The sequence below is a fragment of the Pinus tabuliformis genome, chromosome 2_1 (genome assembly GCF_031772625.1).
Source record: "Pinus tabuliformis cultivar Carrire ecotype Pingquan chromosome 2_1, CPIR1, whole genome shotgun sequence".
NCBI lineage: Eukaryota > Viridiplantae > Streptophyta > Pinopsida > Pinales > Pinaceae > Pinus > Pinus tabuliformis.
Window position 1 is genome coordinate 574,718,110 of NC_142299.1, and position 26,748 is coordinate 574,744,857.

Here is a 26,748-nt window from a genome sequence, read left to right on the forward strand (position 1 = left end):
AAAGATTCTTTTACTATGGCTTCAATTAAAGAAAGAAATACCAAGAACTTGAGGTGGAGCTGGGCCCAGTATAATCAAAATACTTGCAACAAAAATAAGTATAATCAAAATACTTGCAACAAAAATCTAATATATGTCTCTGCAATTGTCTTCAAAATGATGTTAGAATTTGACTTTCAGTTCATATATTAGGCTTCAATGCGTATAATACCAACCAATGCTACATTTCATATATCATATTTAATGAATGCACATTATAGGAGTTCAATGCTCATATAAGTTGACAACGCACGTATCAACATATACCACCAATATATAATACATCACCATATAATGTGACAACACCAGCATGTGATTTCATTCAACACAGAGGCATTGGAGTTTTGACTAGCGTACATACCAAAATTATTTACCATTCATCATTGTAAATGCATACATCATACCGTTGAAACTAATGCATGAACTCAATTCCCATCACACAACATACCACACATTCCAATGCATTGACTTATAGGTTCTAATCAATGTTCATGATTTTTAATGCAGAGACAATCAAGCTTTCAACCGAATGCAACATCTGTTTCTCGCTTTTACCATACACTAATCTTCAAAATTTAACCAATGTAGGTTTTAATCAACCCTGATATTCCAACAACTTCAACAGTCATGAGATGTATGCAACCAACCAACCATATGAGGCATCGAGTACATCACACATCCTTCAAAAAAAACTTAACACACTTCGATGTTTTTCATCAAATTCAGGGTTGATCTTAATGACACTACCAAGTGCATAAATACCCATATAATTCAAATTGTGGTTGTCACTTTAATATTTTAAGAATATGAAATTCCAAAAGTTCCAGTGCGACCAAGAGTTTTCCATGTCCCTATTTCAACATCAACTGAATTTGAGGCAATGTTAGAGTCTAGTTATGTAGCATGTTGCACATGTCTCATCATCAACAAATAAGAATTTTTCCATCACTGATGGTACCGAACTATGAATATATGGGGTACACAAGAAATGGGATCAATCAACATATACTCCCACTTTAGCAGTATCTCCTTCTCTGGCTAATATAAACAAGTTCAGTAATGGGACACATGAAGTTACACTTGGTAGACCCATCACTCTGCTAAATAAGGAGAACTTGTATGAGTCAAGACAAATTCATCGAAGACAATAGGTTGAACCCTCTATAGAGAAGCATAAAATTGATGCTTTATTTGGATCATCTTCTGCAAAAACTGACAATAGACCTTGAGTGGCCAAAGCTTCTAAACTAGTTAATAAGGAGTAACTATGTGCGGTTAAAGAAGAGCCATACAATAACCAAAGTTTCTTCGCATATGATGAAAACAACCATATCTTAGCAAACTGTCTTATCTCAGCGTGTTTTTTTTTTTTTGACATTTTAATGCATCCCCTAATCAAAAAGAGAAAACCCCAGGAGCCTAGAAAAGCAACACAAGGCAAAAATACAGAACAAAGAAAAGTTACCAAGAGGATTTGATGTAACAACGTTTTGCTTGACCGAAAATTCTAGGGAAATATTTCCAATTTCGGTGTAGGGAAAATGACCGGCAAGTGTTTTTGTTGTTTAGTGGAGCATTAAGGTAGAATTGGTACACTAAACATTGTAGACCTGCTGAGTATGAGGAAAACAAACGTTTTTCTATTTCGGGGACTATGGGAAGAGAATTAAGCTTGAGTTTAGCTAAGAAGACATTCAAAAGTGCAACACTCATAGAAAAAAACTAATGGATATAATGTTAGTGTCGTGCAACAATCAAATAGGTAGAGTGGTAAGATGAACATAAATGAAACAAAACTAACAGGTAGAGAAAGACCACAAAAGCGAGTGGCTCAAATTTGAGCAAGGCAGGAATTCTCCTGCTCTAATACCATGTTAAACACACACATGGAATGTACAATATATGAAAGATAAATGTGAATTCTTGTTACTATTCAAATGATATACATTTATAATACATTTTTGTGACCCTTGGTAGTGGTCTCTTGGATTCTGGTGACTGTTCACATTCTACACTAGCCCTTAGTGGATTAGGTGTACAACACTACCAATCAAGATTAATACTATAAACCCAAGGGATTAATATTAAACACAGGGATCAATATTATAAACCCAAGGATTAATATTAAACCCTAGGATTAATATTATAAAATCTAAGGTTATAAACCATAATATATATTTATACACATTAGGGATTAATATTATAAACCCAAGAGATTATTAATACTACAAACCCTATGTATTACAAACCCTAATATTAATATTATAAAGTAAGGGATTAGTAATACAAACCCTTAAGATTAATATTATAAACCCAAGGGATTAATAAACCAAAGAGATTAATATTAAAAGCCCAAGAGATTAATACTAAACACAAGGGATTAACATTAAAAAACTTAGGATTAATATTAAATCCTAGGATTATTAATCCTAGTATTAATATACCCAACCTAATAATAATATTAAAATCCCTAAGATTATAAACCCTAATATATTATTATACATATTAGCGATTAATATTATAAAGCCAAGAGATTAATAAACCCAAGAGATTAATATTAAAAACCCAAAGGATTAATATTATAAAGCCTTGATATTAATAAAAGCAAGGGATTAATAAACCTAAGGCTTGAATATTAAAAACCTAAGGGATTATTACTAAACACAAGGGTTCATACTAAAAACCATAGGATTAATATTAAACCCTGGGATTATTATTATAAACCCTAATATTAATATACCTTCCTAAGCATAATATCATAATCCGTAAAATTAAAATTATAAACTCTAATGTATTATTATAAATATGAGGGATTAACATTATAAACTCAATAGATTATTGTTAATGTAGTTAACTCTGTTTTACTATAATCTCTTGAGATTCATATTATAATCCCAAGGGATTGTTAATATTACAAGTCCAACGTATTAATATTATAAAGAATCGAATTAATATTACAAAGCCTTAGGATTAATATTATAAACCCAAAGCAACAACAAACCCAAGTGATTATTAACATTATAAACCTAGGGGATTCATATTATAAATCAAAGAAATTAATAAACCCAATGAATTAAATTGCATAAATTTCAATATGTGAGAAACACTGACATACTACAACATTGCAAAGATTCATATACTATTTTGATGTCACAATATTATTATTATTAATATTCAACTTTATTAATATAGTATTATTTTAAATAAACATTTTTAAATTGATATTGTCACCATGCGAAGATCAATTTTTTTCTATCAAATGGATATATGAAATTACTATGATAACTTCAATGTAAAAATATACACTCTTATATTCAATACAATTATTAAATAAAATAAATTCATCCTCTTTGTTTATCAAGACATTTAAAAATGGTCTCCTTCCATGTTTCCATTCAAAATACAAATATAACATAACCACATATCAAATTAAAACACAAATTCAATCGATAGCAATGGAAGCTGATAAAAACACAACATAGAAATATCGATGGCATTTTAGTTCTATTTTATGTGTTTTTATAATAAAATGGAATCTTATTTTAATATTGTAAATTTTATATAATTATTTATAATAATGCTATTAAATGAATGTATTATTTTCTTCTGTGTTGTTCACAAACATCGGAGATCAATCGCCACTATGCCCACATAAACAATCCCAGGCATATCCTCCTGAAGGGATCACATCCCACCAGCTTATTTGACTAGCCTAACCCCAAGAGCATCTAGAAGAATTGACCCCATGACCTCCCATTATGAAGGTGCTTTAGTGACATGAACTCAACCAATTGAACTAACCCTTTGGGGATAGAAAAATGTATTATTATTATTATTATTATTTTGGAGAATGATTAAAATAAAATTAAGTGTAATGAAAGGTTTTTGGCAATTTAATAAAAGAAAAATGTTGTAATAATGTTTTAGATGAAATATTGTAACAAAACATTAATAATAATAATAATAATAATAATAATAATAAAAGAAGAAGAATATTAACAATTAAAAAAAAAAGAAAAATAATAAAATAATAATCAAGTTTTATTCAAATTTATTTTTATATTGTAAATTTATTTTTATTAATAAAATTATAAATAATTTATTCAAGAAAAAATCATAATATACATACCACATTAAAATAAAATGATTCTTAATACTTCATTTTTAAATTTATGCAATAACATATAACATAAATAATAATATCCCTATATATAGATAATATATATTAATGTCAAAATAATATATATATATCTGTGTGTGTGTGTGTGTTATACAACATGAAGAACTTGAGTGGGAAGGGTAAGGTCATTCCACCAAACTTTATTTATAATATGATAATGTTATTAAGAATGAGTTTAAATCCATCTTAATTCCAAATCTACCAAGATCCTAGAGGAATCAAATTTCTTGCAAACTCTTCTTCAAATTTTGTATTAAAAAATGATTTGCATCTAGAAAAAATATCAAAGAGTAGATATCCATCTTAATCACTGATCTAGTAAGCCTTGTGAGGCATCCAATTTCTTTAGATATAAACCTATTTTCAAGTAAAAACTTGGAAAAAGGTTTGCACCCTGAGATATTTGATTCAAATTACTTTTGTGATTAAGATGGATCTTTACTAGTGTTATACACACACACACATAAAAAATAGTGAAAATGTAAAATAATGAAACTATTTTCATTGTTTTAACCATAAAAAATTATGTTTTTAATTTTATATATATATATATATATATATATATATATATATATAGATAGATATATATATATATATATATAAACTACATTATTTGCATTTTTTTTAATTAATATATATTTATATACACGTCAATATTACTTAGTTCTCAAATATTTTATTTGTCACCCACATTGTTTTTTTTTTTTGTAAGCTTGGTAGGACCCTCTCATTTTCGAGTTTTTACATGTCCGTTATTCACCCCATTTCTGGGGAGGGTAGCACAAGAATCGAACCCAAGATCTCCGGTTTGGTGAGACTTCATTTCCACATCCATTACCACTTGAGCTACCCCATGTAGACCACCCACATTGATTTTTATTTTTATTTTTTGTTTATAATATTTTTTAAATGTCACATATTAATTTTATTATAAGAATTAAAATAACTGTACATCTCTTTTTTTATTAATCTTATTAGGAAATACTTAAGTCTTTTTATTTTAATAGCTTTATGCTGAAATAAATTAGTTAACATGGATATTCAAATAATTTATCTAAATTGTATCTTGACCCTATAAAAGCACACATGGCAGATCCCGAGCTCATATTTAACCACTTGTTCGATTGACGGTTCTGCAAATAAGAACACCTCAATGTGGTTCAAACTAAATTACCTTGGTCCATCTATAACATTCTCACTGGTATTTATTCTGCCTCCAAAAAATGCATTTGCTTGTAAATTCCCTTCCGCAGGCTACAAATTCAAGCAAGAAAAGTCCTTCTCTTATGAAAAAACCATAAGTTACTTTCATTCCAAGATTCTCACCCCCAAGCAATTAGTTATGTTCCATGAGAGAGGCAGAGCTAGACATGGAGGAAGAGGACACGACCATCCACCCTTCTCTCCTTGGTATGGGTAACCAAAGGAGATTTTTTATCCAAAAGTTTCACCACACATTTATAGTCTAGTTGCTATATTGGTAATGGAGGAACAACAACATCTTGGTGATGGGCATTGAGCTATGAGAAATATGTTAGAATTCTATCTTTGGTTCATGGAAGAAGGCCGGATTGGAACCACCAGTTGAATGGTGGAGGTCTACTCTAATCTGAACAATACTCAACTATCTCTTCATAACCTCTCAAGGTCAATGGGCATCAACTTCCCCCATATCCCTCTCACTCTATTGTCCAATAGCTCTTAGGAAATTTCTACAACATTGGATTCCTCCACTTAGCAAGTCATTCCTCCTAGCCCTGACCCTCTTATAGCACATGATAAAGGAAAGGGTCTTGTAGACAAAGGTAGTTCCCCACCCCACAAGAAGAATGAACCCAAGTCTTAAAGCCAACCTCAATGCCTTGACAATGCTTCCCAAGCTTCCAAGGGAGATTCATCTTAGCTAGCAAGTTCCTATGCTTACATGATCAAATTGGAGCACCCTGCCTAGTTTCCTGAAGGGTATGACAACCCTTTCGCCTAGTTGGACATGCCTGGGAAGTGGATAAATTCCGAGGAGAAGCAATGTCAACTCAAGGAATCACCAACGTTAAGAATTCATCATGAACTGATCTCTCAATAGGGCTTACTTGCCTTTGTTTTTCTATTTTTGCACAATCTCCTTAATCTTTTCAGCCCTTCTAGATAGAATCACTTTTATATTGAACATGTTTAAAATTATCTCAAATTTTCTCATGTTGTCTCCAAGGGACCATCTGGTTTCCCTTCTACACGTAGATGGTCCCTCAACAATTATTCTCATTATAGAATAGGAATCTTGTAAACATCTTTCAATATGAAAACAAACTCCTACACATTTTCTCTAGCTTGTACTATATGTAAAACATTTTTGATAATATGAAGTTTTATGTTTATTTAAAAAAAAATAATCTAAATCCTATATCCAAGTATTTTCAAAAATAATAAAAATTATACATCTTCCTCATAGAGTAAAAAGTGAAAACATAAGATTTAATAACTTTTAATATTTCTTTAATAACTTTAAGTGAAAAGTATTTATTATTTATTTTTATACTTAATAATTTTATCTCCTTTTAAAATTAATATTAAACTATGTCACTTCACATATATCATTTAAACTTGGTTGTAATATCAACAATGAAGCAAGCACAATAAGAATGGATTAATGATGTTTTATTGTATTTTTTATTTTTACTGATCAAATATGTATTCATATTTTTATTAAAGACTGCATTGTTTTCTTAATTAGAAGGTATTTTATTTTTATTTTAAAGGGGTTACTATAAACCCTTGGGATTAATAAACCCAATGGATTAATATTTCAAATGCTAGGATTAATATTAAACCCTAGGATTAATATTAAACCCAAGGCTTAAAATTATAAACCCAAGGCATCAATATTAAACCCAATATTACAAATCCTAATATTATACCCAATATAATAAACCCTAATATTAAACCTTAATATTATAAACCAAATATGAAACCCAATAGTTAAATCCCTAATTTTACTTTTGTGATGCGACATTGAATAAATTCCAATGTAATGTAACATTCCAACAATGATTATCAGATTGATTGTCACATTGCGATAATGTGACGTTGGATTGCATTTTGTAGCATTCAAATGTCATAATACAGAACCCTATTATTGTTTTACAATGATATGTTGAAAATATTGCAATGCCATGTAATGTTGAGACAATGATTGTCAAATTGGTTGTCACATTGCGACAATGTTTTTCACAGTGTGATGTTGGATATATTTCTACACCATTCAAATGTCACAACAGTAAACCCTAATGTTAAATCAATTATTATAAACCCCAACATTATAAAGACAATATTATAAATCCTAACATTAAACCCAATATTATAACCCTAATATTAAATCCAATATTAAAAACCCTAATATTAAACCAAAAATTACAATCCCTAATATTAAACCCTAATTTTGTAATGTGGCATTATGACTTTGAATAAATTACAATGTAATGTAACATTCCAACATTGATTGTGTTTAGCTCCCACACTAAAATTCTTTAGCTCCAAGATATCTTTGATTAATTAATTCACATAATACATCTCATCTTTGGTGCATATATGGCAACTATATCTGGGTACTAAATAAAATTATCAATTTATTTTGCATGAAGATTTCCTTGACTGGAACACATGATTAAAGGCACAAGATTACATAAGTCTAGCCATTTTATGTCTGTTGCATTTAAAGTAAAAATCAAAGTTGGGAAACCTAATTAGATAATCATCTTAGTGAATTTTGTATGATACTTTGTCCAATAGCCCTTTGTGCCCTGAAGAGAAAAACCAAAATTCATTAATTTCTCAGCTAACTTATTGTCAGGTAAATTACTAAGTTGTTGATTCAAGTCTTCAATAGTTGCAGCTACATTTTCATCAATACTCTATTTCAAAAATAAGGAAGTTGTTCCTTGGCTATGATGATGCATAATCATGTTTAACAACAAATATCAAAATCGAGGATGACTTCCAAATCTATAGTAAAAATATCTGAGTAGTTGTAAACATTATTCATGCATTCCAATATTACAAATACACGAATGCAACCAATCAGGATTAATATTATAAACCTGAGGGATTGATATTAGTCCCAAGGGATTATAAACACAAGGGATCAATAAAATAAACCCAAGGATTAATATTAAACCATAGGATTAATATTAAACCCTAGGATTAATATTATAAACCCTAAGATTAGTATATTAAACCAAAGATTAATACTATAAACTCTAAGATTATAAATCATAATATATTATTATGCATGTTAGGGATTAATATGAAAAACCTAAGGGATTATAAACCCTGTGATTAATATCATAAACAACGATATTAATATTACAAACCCTATAGATTACTATTACAAACTCAAGGGATCATTAATATTATAAACCTAAAGGATTAATATTATTACCTCTAATATTAATATACCCAACTTAAGAATAATATTAAAAACCCTCAAATTATAAACTCTAATATATTAATATACATACGAGAGATTAATATTATAAATGAAAGGGATAAATATTAAAAATCAAAAGGATCAATATTATAAACCCTTGGGATTAATAAAGCCAAGGGATTAATAAACCCAAGGGATGAATATTAAAAACCCAAGGATATATTATTAAATCGAAGGGTTAATACTAAAAGCCATAAGATTAATATTAAACCCTAGGATTATTATTATAAACCTCAAGATTAATATACCTCCCTAAGAATAATATCATAAACCCTAAGGTTATAACCCCTAATTTATTATTATACATTTCATGGATTAATATTATAAACTCAACGGATTGTTATTAATGTAGTTAACTATGTTTGACTATAATCTCTTGAGATTAATATTATAAACCCAACATATTATTAATATTATAATCTCAACACATTAATATTATAAACCCTCGGGATTAATATTATAAACCCTTAGGATTAATATTATAAAACCAAGGGATAAAAAAACCCAAGGGAACTTTAACACCATAAACCCAAAGGGTTCATATTATAAACTAAAGAGATTAATAAACAAAAGGTATTAAATTGCATTCTAATATAACATTCTAAGAAAGATTGACTTATTGCAACATTACATATATTCATATACCTTTTGGATGTCACAATATTATTATTATTAATATTATATTGTTTTTAATAAACATTTTTAAATATTCATTGTCACCATGTAAACAATTTTTTCAATCCCAAGAGTCTCAGTCCCAAGAAATTGGTTATGGTCCATGAGAGAGATAGAGCCAGCTATGGATGAAGAGGACAAATCTATCTGCCCCTCTCTCCTTGGCATGGGTAACAAGAGGAGTAATATAAAAATTTCACCACATTTCCAATTTGGTCGATGTAATGGAAATGGAGGAACGACATCATCTTGGTGATGGGAATTGGGCTATGAAAAACATGTTGGCATGCTATCTTTGGTCCATGGAAGAAGACCAAACTAGAAACACTATCAGAATGGGGGATGTCTACTCTAAAATGAACAATACTCGACTATCTCTTCATAATCTCTCAAGGTCAATGGGTATCAACTCCCCCCTATCCCTCTCACTCTAGTGTCCACTAGCTCTCAGGAAATTTCTACAACATTGAATTCCTACACTTAGCAAGTCATTCCTCCTAGCCCTAGCCCTCTTAGGGCACATGATAAAGGAAAAGGTCCCACATACATAGTTGGTTCCTCGCTCCACAAGAAGACTAAACCCAAGAGTGAAAACCAACCTCATTGCCCTGACAATGTTTCCTAAGCTTTCAAGGGAGATTAATCTTATCCAATGAGTTCCAATGGTTTCATAATTGAATGGGAGTGCCTTGATTGGCTTCCTGAAGGGTATGAAAACCCTTTCTCCTAAATGGACATGTTTTGGAAGGATAAAAAAGCCAAGGAGAAGCAATGTCAACTTAAGGAATCACCAAGGTCAAGCATTCATCGTGAACTAGTCTCTTAGTAGGTCTTACATGCCTTTGGTTTTTTTGGTGCTTGCATAGTCTCTTTAGTCTTTTCATCCCTTCTATATAGCTCCAATTTTGTACTGAACATGTTGAAAATTGTCTTAAATTTTCTCTTGCTGTCTCTAAGGGATGATCTGGTTTCCCTTGTACAAGTATATGGTCCCTCAACAATTATTCTTAGTATAGAATAGGTATCCTGTAGACATCTATCAATCTAAAAACAAGGTCTCATAGTTTTTTATAACTTTTACCATATGTAAAACATTTTTTGTTAATATAAAGTTTTATGGTTGTTTACAACAAAAATAAATAAATAAATAAAATCTGGATCTTATATTTAAATATTTTTAAAAGGTATAAAAATTATACATCTTCCTCATAGAGTAAAAAGTGAAAATACAAGATTTAACATGACTACATTTGGGCAGAAATTCTAACAAAGAAATCCAACGAAATGGCTAAAATTGGAAAAGTGGCCGAAGTTAAATGATTTTTTTGTTTCTTTTTTTCTAAAAGCCCGACGACTGTCGAATATATGATGGTAGTTCTCTACAAGTCAAATATTTGATGGTATGCCCTATCCCGTCGATTTTTAGATGTTTTCCTTACTCCCTCATGTCGTCGAATAACTGATGGTAGTTCTTTTACTGTATGATATCCGATGCTTTATCCAAAATGAAAATGTATTGTCCAATTTCCTACAAATGGTAAATAACCATTGCTTAACGTTCAATTCCACCATTAGTTGATTTATGCATTGACAATATCTAATATGGGACCACTTTACATTGATTAGTTTGACTAATTAAAATAAACATAACATTAATATTAACTTAAATATAATATTATAAATATATAATTAATATATACATATTCATATTAATATTTATAATATATTAGTATTAATATTAATATTATATGATTATAATATAAATGATATAAATAAAGTTATTAAATATATTATTATAATGATAATAAATATAAATGTGTGTGTGTGCACGCGCACGCGCGCGTGTGCCCTAACATCATATAAATTTGGCATAGTTTCTATATATTAATTGCGATTGTTTTGATAGATTGCAGACTTATTTGAGGTTAATTTTTGAACAAAATCATCATTGAAAGTTTGGTGACAAAAATGTCACATGACATTCCTCAAGAAGACCAAGGATACGTGGGATCGACATTGAGGGCTTATGAGGATGGAAAATGTTAGTTCCCTTGTGGAAATTGCAAGGGCTTGAGGCCAAGGAGAATTCTGATAAAACCAGCTAAAATGAATTGTAGAGACTATGGACATGCTGAAGGTGGACATGTATATCATCTATTTGTAAGTTATTTATTATATGTCTTTATATTGTAGATCATTTTTGTAAATGTTTATATGTATATAAAATTTTAGATTGTATGTCTTTGTATTGTAAATTGTATTATCTTTATATTGTAAATGTATTTTATAATATATTTTTGGGAGGTGTTTGAACTATGTTGCTATCTTGATGTGGACTAGAAATATTATTTTATTCTTTCCATTAGGGTCATTTAAGGGGTTAGGTTGAGTTAGGGGTTAATTAATTTATGGGCTTAGGGATAAGGGGTTATTGTTTAAGGGTTTAGGGTTTAAGGGATTAAGGGTTAGGGGTTTAAGGAATTAGGAGAATGGGGTTAAAGTGTTAGGGGGTTAATGTATATTGATTATGGAGTTAATTATAATGAGATGCTTATGGGGTTAATTATAATTAAATATGATATTATTAATATACAATTAATAGAGATCTTAATATTAATATCTATAATATATTAATATTAATATAAATATAATATTATATGATTATAATATAAATATTAAATATGTTATGATTAAAAAATATATATTAAATATATTTAATAACAACAACAACAACAACAACAACAACAACAACAGCAACAACAGCAACAATAACAGTTATTATTATTATTAAATAATAATAATAAATATATATTATTATGATTAAATATATTATTATATATTTATTATTAATAATATATTTAAATATATTATTATGATGATAATAAATATAAATATGTGTATGGATTAACAATAACATCTCATTTGTCTTGTTTGTTTCATAATTACATCTTATATTTTTTTTGTTAATTTACTCATATATGTTCAATTATGCCTTATAATCATGTCTTATTTTTTTTTTTATATTTACTCATATATGTAGTAATTATGTATTCTATGTTCAGTCAATTAGGTAAGTATGAGGTCAAATATATGAATTTATAAATTGAGCCTCTTTTCGATGAGTTAGTGGAGTTGTGGACAATGTCACTATGTATGATATCTCCAGACCAAGTAGTTGCACAAAGGGAATTTGAATTCCATGCAATGCTTGTACGGACAATTCATGGTGCCCCAGGGATAACACATTTCTATGGTATGTTATAACGTTACCTTGCACTTTAATAGTTTTTAATTTTATGAAGTTCATTTCAAGTATGCTTTTTAAATAGTTCAAAATTCATTGTACATACCTAAAATAATTGATATAAAAATTATTGCATCTCTTGTAGGTCTTCAAACAACGAGTAAATTTGTTTGTCCAATTTGTGGTCCTAAGATTAAATCTCGTTGTTCAAGAAGCTTAGGAAAGGAGGTGTTTGATGATTATAGGCACTTCCTTTCTAAGAAACATAGGTACCGAAGTACTGAAAAACATCTTTTCAATGGGAAAGAAGATACTGGAGTAAGTGTTGGGAACGAGATCCCCCAAAGGATAGTTTTGGGGCTAAAAGCCCATGTTTTGGTCAAATTTTGTAATAAACTTGTAAAGACTCTGCATTTGTGGTCATGGAGCGCGAAGGTGTCATAAGTAATAAAGGGTAGTCCGCCCTTAGTTTTGTAAAGTAAAGTCGGTTGTAAAAGACCTTCCCATGGACCACAGACCATGGGATGGTATAAAAAGAGTTAAGCTCTAAGTAGTTTTAGAGTCATGTCATGGAATGAAGAAGAAAGTCATAGCTCTGAATTAAGAAGTCTAAGTTTCGGGTTGTAGCGTAGGTATAGGCTCTGCAACTGAGTGCACAGAGGCCTAGTGTAAAAGTCCACAGTGGAGTGCGCGGACCCCTGCAGCTGTGTGTGCAGGACAGATAGAGTCTATAATCACTTGGAAGATATCAATAAAGAGAAGTATTCTGCAAATTATGTGTCTTTGTTTCGATTAATGCATCTTGTCATTTTATGTATGAATTTCCTTTATAATTCTTATATGGTGCGTGGATGAATGTAATTATGTTGGATAACTGAACACAAATAAGAATATCTGATTATGTAGTGCTAACTGTGAGTATCTAATAAGACAAGTAAGACTCTTAAGATAACTTGACAATCTGAGAAATATGCTACCTTAGCAGTGCGAAAGTATTTGCATCGAGGGTTAGGGCTGCGTGAAGGTCAGCCGTACCCTTTCACGGAGGTATCGAAGGAAGGAATAAGGGGTTAGGTAGATAGAGCTCTAGAACTAAGTGACCTGCGTGAAGGCAAGAATAAAAGGAATAAAATGACATCACGACCATATCATGGTTATAAACTTGGTTCCAACATCCCCCCATACTGCTTCAGGTGAGACTTCAATCCGCGCTTCGCGAGCTAATGCCGAAAGGGTCAATAGTGTAGGGATTTGTTTGGCTAATTAACGCTAAACCTGGTTTATGTCCCAACAAGCCAACAAATGGTTCCGTTGCTGGGACCGAAATCTACATAAGAGATGTATGATGTCGTATCACTAGAATCCAACTAAGAAAGAGATTGGAGACTGCTTGGATAGGAAGATCCACGAATTCGTGGCATAGGAGAACAGAAACCCGCGACTGACAAAGGAACAATGGATGGACAGATACCTATATATAGAGATCCACAAGATCTTCTTCTGTTCCTTTTCAGTTGAGTTATACGAGTGGATTGCGAAGCTAGCAGATAGCCAAGGAAGGTGGAAACTTGACGGTCCTATTGTTTGGACCCTAGAGCTAGTACAGAAATTGGAAGCATCTAAGGACAAGATTGCCCGCGCTATCGATCATTGGCTCGATCACATCATAGGAGGATTTGTGATTGAATTCACGGTCGACACCTCAGTTAGCTACAACGAGGAGAAGTGGCGCTTTTTCAAAGGACCGTGAGGTAAGTACTTGAAATCTTTGAATACCTAGATTAAAATGCTATTGTTCGAAAAACAGGTTATGCAGCTACCTTGATGTTTGGAGCTACGCAAAGTGGAAAAACTTACAGGAACGAAGGGTCCTGAATATAGCCCATTGATTTCACCTCTACAAGGTGACGAAGAAGGGATATCGCAAGCTTCTCCGCGAAGTGCTATTTAGTTAATAAGACAAGGATTCCCGCGACTACCACCTCCACCCACTCCACCTCCAACTTCACCACGTTCACCTGCGAGTTCACTCGTACCACATCTGCCTCCACCGTAGTTCAGTATGGCAAATTCAGTGAATCTTCCTTTGTTTAAAGGCTTGGGGAATGAGGACCTGGACCAGTTCTGGCTCGTTGTGAAATCTGTATGGGAAGCTCAGGGCGTTACAGATGATAACATGAAGAATGCGACATTGGTTAGTGCTCTATAGGATCACGCGCTAACCTGGTACATCAAGTACTCTAATGATAACCCGAATGCTGGAGTGGCATACATCTAGACCACACTAAACAAGGAATTTAGTAGGCCTAAATCTGGAGCATAGTCTATTGTGGGGTTCAAGGAAATCACGATGCAGCCATGCGAGACACCTTGGGAATTAGATCAGAGGTTGAAGTGTAAGATCTGCAAAGCTAATATGAATTTAATAAATGGACAACATCGTGAATGGTTTGTGGCTTCGCTACTGCCACACTTAAGGGTTGCACTATCACAACAGAAGATAACAACTTAGGCAGAGGCCTTAGAGATTGCAATGAGACTGCATGAAACATTGATGCAAGATCCAAATCTGGGGGTTCTGCAGATCCATGCACAGTTGAAAAATATTTGGCTTGAGATGTAAAGTTTGAAGCAGGACAGAACAGTTCAACTAGAGGTGCGTGAAGAGGTATGGTGTCTGAAATGCAAGAATTAGGGGCATGACAAAGACCATTGTCTGGTCTTTGCGAACTATATTGCAGGAGGAGGACCAATTCCTTTGAGGCCGGAAGCTCAAGCAGGACCGAGCGCGGGGCCTGCATTATGGTGCGCTATCTGTCAGGTAGTAGGAAAACATGCCACAGATAATTGTCATTTGTTGCAAAAGTTTGTACAGACACTGTAGTAGATGTTCTGTAACTTATGTAGGTCGGTAGGGCATGATGAGCATAATTGTAGAAGTTACGAATTGATGATGGATAAAAATCCCGCCTATAGGGTCCAGGCAGAAACACGGCCCCCTAACTAGAGTGCGGGGATGGCACGAACAAGATTTCAGGGGCGCGAATGAGGCCGAGGCAGAGGAGGACCTGGCAGAGGTCAGAGACAGTTTATCTACTACAATTACGGAGGACCAGGACACTATGCCCATGATCTCACTAACCCTACGCATTCATCGTACAAGTATTGCACTCTGTTTGATCATGAAACGAAAGGTTGTCCTCCATTGATAACTAGGATACGTGACAAAGGGGTGCTACCACCTCTGCCAACTCAGAACCTGCAGATGATGAGGTCTGAACCGCACGAAGAAGATCTGAACGTGAATAGTGCTCCGAAGTGGAATCATAATAGGAGATGACAAGGGGAAACAACCTGAAGACAATACATCGGTTCACAAAGCTCCAGCAAAGGAGACTGAGTTTGATTTGAAGCGTGCACGTGAAACATTCATGGAGGAAAAGAAGAGCTTCGTTGAGGTGTCCACCTTAGAAAGCAAGGATAGGCCTGATCAAGAGATGGATCCTTCTATGCTTACAACCTTCTTGGAGACTTGCATGAAGCTACTGCGCTATAGCAAGGCTGTGAAGGGGTTGCAGGAGCTCATAAATTGATGCGCCAGAAACACTCTGGCTGAGTCGCACGTAGTACGAAAGCTTGGTAAGCATAAAACAAGGATGGGATGGGAGATGAGACTGACTGCACAGATAGGAGAATATGAAATGGATCAGGTTATTTTGGACCTGGAGTTATATGCAAACATCCTACCAAAGCAGACTTGGGAATGGATAGGGAGACCCGTGTTGCAATGGTCTCCGATTCATCTAAGAATGGCGAACCAACAAAAGATCATCTCCATGGGATGGCTCCAGGGGGTGACTGTAGATATTGAAGGTACGAGCGCGCTGGCTGACTTTGAAGTAATAGAAATTGTGGATGACAGCAAACCCTATCCTATGCTCCTGGGAATTGATTGGGCTAATGATATGAACGGGGTAACCAATCTAAAGAATTAAAAGATGATATTTGAGAAGAAATTTCTATGCGTAATTGTACCCATAAATCCTACTGAAGGTTTGTATTATACTGAACCAGTTCGCAATTATGAGAGTGATGATGATCTGGACTGTATCTATAAGATAATAGCGTGGGACCAAGAATGGGTGAATCCAACAATGGATGGACGAATTACATGGGATCGCGAGAGTTCTTGCACCTCAAACTCTGATGAAGAATTAGAGCGATGATAGAATCGGTTACATGACGTAACCATGCTGAGCTATAACACGATGACCCGATCGCTACGCTTTGTGTCAACAGAGGTAAGAAATATGTGTACTTATGATGGCCCAAATGATGTAGATATCTTTCTGGACGCATTTGAGAGGGAGGTACCAGAAAATAAATGCTTCTAGGCATTGGACTGGGCACTGTGTGTTATGCCCGCAAGATGGTGGGGTACGCACAAGAGAAGCTTTGATGATTGGTGCGAATGTAGGAGAATGATGAGGACACGCTTTGGGAAGCCAAAGGTGCGAATGAAAGACAAATATGATGGGAAGGATGACACGCACGTGCACTTAGCCAAATGGGCTCAGGCTTATGGAGAGCAGCCCCAGCCTGAATGGGTGCACTTGTTTTGTCACACACTGGATGTTGTCCCAATGAACTGGTATGTAGAAACAGAGCTTCGCCATGGTACAAGTGAATGGGATATTCTGCGTGAAGGATTCATAATGACATTCAGTTTTGAAGACGGGTTTGACAGTATTGATGAGGCGCTACAAGAGGTGAAAGCAACAATCTTTAGGATACGTAGGATCCTTTAGACCCAATTCAGCTTGAGTGGGCTACTCAACTGAGTCACACGCTAGAATGCTATAATGTAACCTCTGAAGAAGACAACAAGGATCCGCAAAAAATTAACATCCTTGAAACTGAAGGCCACCATGAGGTCGAAGGACTGCAAGTTGATAATCTTGATATAACTGCACCGCTGAAAATGAAGCAAGTAAACATTGGTATGGAGGTAGAGCCCAAATTCGCGAAGATTGGAGATTACTGGGATCACCTGACGGTAGATAAGGTCACTGAATTACTCCGTGAGTACCAAGATTTATTCCCCACCAAGTTTACGGATCTAAAGTGGATAATCGGGGATCTAGGTGTTATGAAGATCACGTTGAAGCCCGACGCGAAGCCGGTCAAGCAAAGACCTTACCATCTCAATCCGAAGTATAAGGAAAAGGTCTGCGTAGAGCTAGACAAGATGCTTGTGGTAGGCATCATTGAGCCTGTGGAAGAATCTAACTGGGTAAGCCCAATGGTGGTACAAGAGAAGAAGCAGAAGGGTGAAATAAGGATATGCATGGATCTTAGAAAGCTTAATGATGCTTGCGTACATGATCCTTTCCCGACTTCATTCACTGATGGGTTCTCGGGGTACCACCAATCAAAATCGCACCAGAAGATAGGAGCAAGACAACCTTTGCGATTGAATGGGGTTGTTTCTAGTACACTGTAATGCTATTTGGGTTGAAGAATGCGCCTGCGATTTTCTCACACGTAGTCGTTGCTGCGTTCAAAGAATTTACTCATAAGTTCCTGGAATTATACTTTGATGATTGGACTGTGTTTGCGCTGGTGAAACGCCATGTAGAAAGCTCGCGCCTGATGCTGGATACCTGTCGAAGATACTAGATCGCACTCAATCTGAAGGAGTGCTTGTTTTGTGTTCCCTTTGGGACCTTGCTGGGTCATGTGGTTTGCAGACAGGGACTGATGGTAGACCCCGTGAAGATCACGTTGATACTAAACTTGGAGGTGCAAAGGAGTGTGAAACAGCTGCGCACTACCTTAGGAAATACGGGATATTATAGGAAGTTTATCAAAGGCTATGCCCAGATCACCACGCCTATGGAAAAGTTATTGTTTTGAGGCTTCTGCGATTTGTATTTTGTGTAGAGTTTTCTTCCGGGATTATCGCATCCATAATTATTTGTATCAACATTTTGAGCCATCCATTGTGGCTCATCATCAGGATAGATCAAAAAATATATAAGCTAGATCTCAACAGAATGAATAAATAGAGGTGTGAGATGGTGATGGAATGAGGAAGATGGTAGCCGACATGCCTTAGGTTAGGTTAATTGATAATTAATAAAACTTTATAATTATTACAGTTAGTACTTTTATAATAATAATTGAATTTTAATTAATTATCACATTGTTCTTATTAATTTATTTTTAGTTTCTTAGAAATATATAGAATCCTTAGAAAAAAAATTTAGTTTATAAAATATAACTTTGATAGAATTAATTGACTTAGAGATTGAAAAATAATATTAATTAATCTTAATAATACTTTGTTTTATTTTATTATAATTTTTATTAGGAATATTATTAATGGTATTGTCATTAGTTAATTAATAATTAATAATTTTATTATAGTAATTGAGTTTTTATTTTTAGATTGATTTTAATTTAATTTTATTATTTTAGAATTTAATTAAGAATGTAATTAGGATTTCTTTAATATTAGTATTTAATCCAATTTTCTGATGGAATTAATAGACTTTTAGATTTAAAAACATATAAAATTTAAATTCAGATAATTTTAATCAATTTTAATTTAAATATGATTGCATTAAATTAATTTAATTCAGAATGTTATTAAGATTTCTATAATATTAGTATTAAAAAAATATAAAATTTAAATTTAGATAATTCTAATCAATTCTAATTTAAATGTGATTGTATTAAATTATATGTTGTGATTAATTGAGAGTGAGGTGTAGTCAGGTTTAGTGATTAAGTAATGGGAATATTATTAATGATATTGTCATTAGTTAATTAATAATAATAATTTTATTGTAATAATTGAATTTTTATTATTAGATTGATTTTAATTTTATTTTATTATTTTTAGAATTTAATTAAGAATGTTATTAGGATTTCTGTAATATAAGTATTTAATCCAATTTTATGATGGAATTAATGGACTTTTGGATTTAGAAACATATAAAATTTAAATTTAGATAATTCTAATCAATTTTAATTTAAATATGATTGTATTAAATTATATGTTGTGATTAATTGAGAGTGAGGTGTAGAGAGAGAAAAGTTAGGTTTAGTAATGAGTGTGAAAGGTCCACTGGAAAGAGGATATGCTAGGAGAGGGTGTGGGGGAGGGTGGATAAGGAGGTTAAGGTAGGAATCCAATTGTCATTTATGGAAAATTTGTTGAAGAAGGATGTCACATTCTGCTGGAATGAGGATTGTAAGAAAAGCTTGGATTTATTGAAAGAATAGATGGTCACTGCGTCGATTTTTGTCTTCCCAGATTGGAAGAAGGAGTTTCATGTACATGTCGACGTGTCATGTATAGCACTAGGTGCAGTACTAACACAGGCTGGTGGAGAAGACTTGGACCATCCTATCGCGTTTGCAAGCAGAAGGTTATCCAAGGCAAAAAATAACTATTCCACCACCAAGCGCGAAGGGTTAGCCATGGTGTATGCACTCTAGAAGTTTAGACACTACTTGATGTGAGGCCATTTTAAGATGTATACAGATCACTCCGCACTGAAGTACCTGGTCAATAAGCCTATCTTGGTGGTGAAAATCTATAGATGGCTATTACTATTCCAGGAATATGATTTTGAAGTTATTGTGAAGCTTATATGACTGAAGGCGGGACCAGACCATCTCTCACGCATCGAAATAGGGAAGAGCCCACTAATTTGGAGGAGGGATTGCCTGATGCATAACTATTTGAAGTGTGCATGGCGGATGGTCATTTTGAGGATATAATACACTTCCTAATGACAGGAATTACCCCAGAAGGATGCCCCATCCAGTAGAAGAAGGAGTTAGTGGTGTGTGCGACAAATTTTTTTGTCATTGCTGGGCATCTATACAAAATGGGGTCTGACGAGATATTGTGACGATATGTACCCGAATTTGACAGAAGAAACATCCTCGTAGACGCTCATGGGGGCACTGCGGGAGGACATTATGTAGGGAGAGAAACCGCGTAGAAGATTCTACGCTCAGGGTTGTGGTGGCCAACCCTCCATCAAGATTCAAAAGCGTATTGCAAGGCATGTGATGTGTGTCAAAGGATTGGTAGGCCATCGCGGAGGGATGAGATGCCTTTGAATCCACAAATGACGTTGCAACCCTTTGAGAAATGGGCGATAGATTTTGTGGGACCCATTAAGCCCCAAGGAATACGAGAGCGAGGTACATTATCACCACGAGGGAGTATTTGACTCGGTGGGCAAAAGCACAGCCTGTGATGGATTGCACAGGAGCGACTGCTGGAAAGTTCCTCTTTGAGCATGTACTGATGTGATTTGGCTGTCCAAAGATCTTGATGAGTTATCACAGTACACACTTTCTGAATGAAACGATCAGCATGCTAATGGGGGAATTTCAAGTATATCACCAGAAGAGCATGCCTTATCACCCATAGGCTAATGAGATGGTGGAAGCATTCAATAAAGAGCTAGAGAACGCACTGACCAAGGTTTGCAATGCTCAGTGAAGTGATTGGGATGTACGCATACCTGCGGTACTATGGGCTTATCAGATGACATGCAAGAAGTTGACTGGACAAACCCCCTTTAGGCTGGTCTATGGCATTGAAGTAGTAATGCCTATGGAATATATTGTGCCTAGTCTATGCATAACAGTGCTCACAGGTATGACGGATCATGAAGACTTGGAGGAAAGGCTTGCACAGCTAGATGAGCTCGAGGAAGAGAGATTTCTAGCTGGATTTCACCAACAGGTCCAAAAGCAACGCAAAAAAAGCATGGCACAATCAACACATTAAGTTGTGCACCTTTAAGGTAAATGACCTAGTTTTGTAATATGATAGTAAGTTTGACAAATTTCCAGGGAAGTTCAAGATGCACTGGTTAGGGCCCTATGTCATTAAAGAGATTACCGATCGAGGAACGGTACAGCTGGTCAAATTGAATGGAGATCCCTTCCCAGGAAAGGTGAATGGTAGTCGATTGAAGCCATACACTTGTAGTCTGGCCATGTGACTAGATGAAGGTAACACAGTCTTAGTGCTTCAGGCAACTGAAAGGAGGTTCGGGACTATAAACTACACTGCTCGGGTTGGGGAGCTGCGCGATTGGAGAATTGTGCGAAGCAAGGAAGTGTCACAAGGTTCACGGAAATGCGAAGGGAGCTGCGCTACCCAGGGAAAAATCACGTAGGTCGACCGGAAAGTGACAGTTAAAGTCATTTTTCATGATTTTACGGTTGAAATGCGGCTAAATGGATCGGGCGATTGACATTTAAGACGAAATTTAAGGCTCAAATCCTCAAAAATCTTCCACCAATCTAGCATTAATGGACTGAATTTGGGAGGATTGGTCGAATTTGAATTTAGATTTCCCTATAAATTACAAGTGGCTGTCCAGTGAAAAACACTTGGCATTTTGAGAATTGAATTGTTGAGCTTTCAGGCACTCATGAACCGAGAATTATTTAAAGCTTTGAAAGAGACTCCAGCATTTGCAAACTTACCCGAGACGTCGCGATTACTGTTGGAGAGTGTTATGTCGGCACCTGTAAAAACTATAAATACTGAAGAAATAATAGAGGAGTCGGTGTCGACAGTCAAGATGCAGGTAGAGGAAGCTACTCCAGAAGTGGCCAAAGTATTGGTAGAGGTCCCTAAATCGTTGAGGACGCGAGACCAAAGCCGACCCCAACCAAGGAAACCGTGAAGGACAAGAAGGGCCAACAGCCTGCCATACCGGTGCACGCATTGCCAAGGAGAAACCCACTGAAGCCCATTGCACAGGAGAAGGGAAAAGCTATAAATTTGGAGCTGGAGGAGGAATACATTGAAGACATCTCGATGGAAAATGAGGATGTGGGAGTCGAAGTAGAGGAGGTTGAAACTCAGGGTGGGAACCCTATTAATGCGTTGCCGAATTATGTCCCTCCGTGCAAGCCCAAGACCAAGGTGCCAAAGGACATCGATGAAAGAAAGACCCCTTTGCAAACCCCTCTGCTGCAGGATGAAATTGTTTTCGACGAGTCGCGCTTGGCGTGGGTGTCGTTGTTGAAACTCGAGGACTGTGACTTGGCTGGTCATGAGAAGTTCCCACACTTGGCGATTGAGCAACTGATTCCCTGTATCATTGATACAAACTATGGAATGACCGCATTAGATCCTTGGAGGTGGCTTCGAGGAGTAGACAAGGTAGGGTTGCTCAACCTGCTTTGGGTGATGCACTACAATCGCACCCTGGTGATAGTTTTGGTCATCAAGCAACGGCTATGCTTGGTGCATGATGGGTGTCTATGGCTAGAAGAGTCAATACCCATCACAGATAGATTGATTCACCACATAATGTGATTGCCATATATAGGCAAGAATCCGGCCATGATATTTGGCGGAAAAGGTGGTGAACAGGTTCTCGCAAAGTCTATGAAGGAAAAACTTAAGCTGGTGAAGAAGCTGCGCAGATACGCTATATCCAACATCTGCGACCTTGCTATGAAGGTAGCCACATAGATCTTAGCAGGGAAAGTGATGAGGAAGTGTCATGCTGATGAGGTGTTGGTGCCTGTTGTCATGCTAGCAACACAATGCATTGAAGGAGTCCAATTCAACTAGTTGGACTACCTTCGCGGAGAGTTCCTGGTGAACTACCGCAAAGCACAAGAGCTTAGCAAGACATTCCACTATGCGTGGCTCTTGTTGTCAATTGTGATGGTAGCGTGGGAGCTGCCAGAGGATAGCCAGTTCCCTTCAGTCATGCCAAACCTCCTAGAAGCAGCGAAGTACGCTTCGCTGTGGGTGACTAAGGATGCACAGTGAGTTAAGGACAAAAATATCTTCTGGATATTGATGGATATGAAGATCCGCATGGCCATCAATCACAAACCGTGACTGTCGCCTACGGTGTACGCCAACCTGCAGGGCTATGCCGAATTCAAAGCTGACTTCCATCATGTATCCATCAGGGCACGGAAAGACCCTATGCAGAAATGGTATGACTTGCCTTATTTGGCAACAGATGACACCATTGATGCGGTGCTTGATAAATTGCTGGCAGAGTGGCGCACTACTAGAAACTTGGCAGTGACCGGGAGCAAGTCCATTGCGCAGAAGAAAAGGGAGGAGGCCAAGATTAATATGACACATCTGGCCAAGAAGAGGAAAAAGGAGGCCATTAATAAGGTCTAGGTAGAGCATGAGGCCACGTAGCAGACAGGTGAGACAGAGTGGGGCTATGATAAAGGCATGAGGTCGCCTTCACCTAAGACAAAAGAGGAAACAAAACAGCACGATGCGGACCCGTAGGAGACGTCCACCCGCATCAAGCGCCCAAGAGAGCTGGAGAAGGGAGGGCCCAGAAAGAAATCAAAGGTGACCAAGACATCATTGGACCCTATCACACTAACAAAGGGCAACTTACATGATATCGGTGACATAATGTGGGATGACAGCGCGGAGGCCCTGCAACAATTTGAGTAGCAACAAAAGATCATCTTGGGTCTATCCAGACAGGTTTGCAGGAGCTGCAGACCTGTGCGTCATAGGTTGGCATGGTGTCTACCAACCTGGCTATTGGCACTTCAGAGGCTACCGATATACTGCGTGCAAAGGCCTTTAGTGTGATAATGCTTCTTGATGGAGCACGGAGCACATAGAAAGAGGCTGACAAGACCACTGTTAGCGCCCTAAAGGGAGTAGGGTTGAACTTGGCAGTGCTCCCGCGAAAAGCACTCCACCTCTTACAGGATGGAGTGATTGCAGAGCTGATGGCCCGTGAGCACCACGCCGTCGAAGTGATTAGTGAACAATGGATCAAAAACAAGCAAATGGCACTACAAAGAGATGTTGCCATCACCGCTGAGACTGAGGAGATCAATCAGAGCAAATGAATTATGCAGGTCGTTAAGGAGGCATGCCGAATGGTCCTAGAGTTGGCCATTATGGAGGAGGAGCCAGTCGAGGTACGCATCCACAAGCTGGCCACAGGGGTGCATGAAACTCAAATTGAGATGGTGCAGGTTCAGTTGGAGTTGAACCTGCAAATCATGGAGTTACAGTTGAAGGCCCAGCCTTTAACTCCACCAGAAGTGAAGGAGCAGCGGGTGACCGCTATCACATAAGCAGTAGAGGTGGTGGGCAGTGTAGTAGCAGACTACACACAATTGTTTGAACAGTCATTTGAGGTCCTGACCAGCTTGCAAGAGGACCCCTATGTACAACGACCAGAGATGGAAGTGCATGAGCTACAACAATGCTATGATGAGGTTAAGGGTACAACGTGAATCGTCGCGCTGACACAAAGACTAGCCAAGCTACAAGAGGCTAAGTAGCTGAAGGAATAGGTGGACCTAGTACTGCACAAGGAAGCAGTGTTGAAGGAAAGATTGAAGCCCTGTCTAGATGAGGCTTACACAGTGACAGGATCTATCGAAGGCAAGCTTGCGACTCTGCAAGCGACGCAGCAAAAGCTTCAGGTCGACAATGTAGGAGTAGCGACCGAGCGGATGGTCGAAGATGCGAAGCAGGCGGTAGTCTAGTGCATGGCCAAGGTTATGGTCATACGAGTCGAGCTGGAAAGGCTTCGTGCAAATATCTCTATGCCTGCCGAGTGACTTGAGGGCGAGTCACGATGTTTGTGTTGGGGGCCTGTTGGGAACGGGATCCCCTGAAGGATAGTTTTGGGGCTAAAAGCCCTTGTTTTGGTCAAATTTTGTAATAAACTTGTAAAGATTCATCATTTTGTGGTCATGGAGCATGAAGGTGTCATAAGTCATAAAGGGTAGTCTGCCCTTAGTTTTGTAAAGTAAAGTTAGCTATAAAAGACCTACCCATGGTCCGCAGACCATGGGATGGTATAAAAAGAGTTAAGCTCTAAGTAGTTTTAGAGTCATGTCATGGAATGAAGAAGAAAGTCATAGCTCTGAAGTAAGAAGTCTAAGTTTCGGGTTGTAGCATAGGTAGAGGCTCTACAGCCGAGTGCGCAGAGGCCTAGGGTAGAAGTCCGCAGCTGAGTGCAAGGACCCCTGCAACCATGTGCGCAGGGCAGATAGAGTTTGTAATCACTTGGAAGATATCAATAAAGAGAAGTATTCTGCAAATTCTGTCTCTTTGTTCCGATTAATGCATCTTTTCATTTTATGTATGAATTTCATTTATAATGCTTATATGGTGCGTGAATGAATGTAATTATGTTGGATAACTAAAAACAAATAAGAATATCTAATTACGTGGTGCTAACTGTGAGTATCTAATAAGACAAGTAAGATTCTTAAGATAACTTGACAATCTGAGCAATACGCTGCCTTAGTAGTGCGAAAGTATCTGAATCGAGGGTTAGGGCTGTGTGAAGGTCAGCCATACCCTTTCGCGAAGGTATCGAAGGGAGGAATAAGGGGTTGGGTAGACAGAGACCTAGAACTATGTGACCTACATGAAGGTAGGAATATAAGGAATAAAATGACATCACGACCATCTTAGGGTGCGAAAACTTGGTTCCAACATCCCCCCATACTGTTTCGGGTGATACTTCGGTCCGCTCTCCGCGGGCTGATGCCGAAAGGGTCAGTAGTGTTGGGATTTATTTGGCTAGTTAATGCTGAACCTGGTTCAGGCCCCAACAAGCCAATAGTAAGACCACGGAGAATGACACCTTGTGCATGGAAGTTGCAATATAATAGAGTCTCTCAAGGTATGGATCGAATTGTCTATGTATCAATATACATTATATGTTTAGATTATTTTATCTTTTTTATGGAATTTTATTCACTGTACTAATTGACAAGTTATATTGTTGTTGTAATATCCTTATCTATGATTCATGTTGTAGGCCATGAAGGAATTAATTACAGGGCACTTCCACGAGGAATGAAAAGTTATCACAAGAAATTCAATAGAATCCCCTACTATGAGCACAAAGAAATTATTCATTTGTTTGATACAATGCACATTGGGAAGAATGTAACAGAGACCTTATGGAAAATCTTAGATGGAAGGAGAGATAAAGAAAAAATTGTCAAGATTTGTAATGACATTAAGGAGGTCTACAATGCATTGCAAAGTGTGATTCATTCAAATTGCAATGGAGACAACCAAAATATAAGCACCCTTCCATGGCT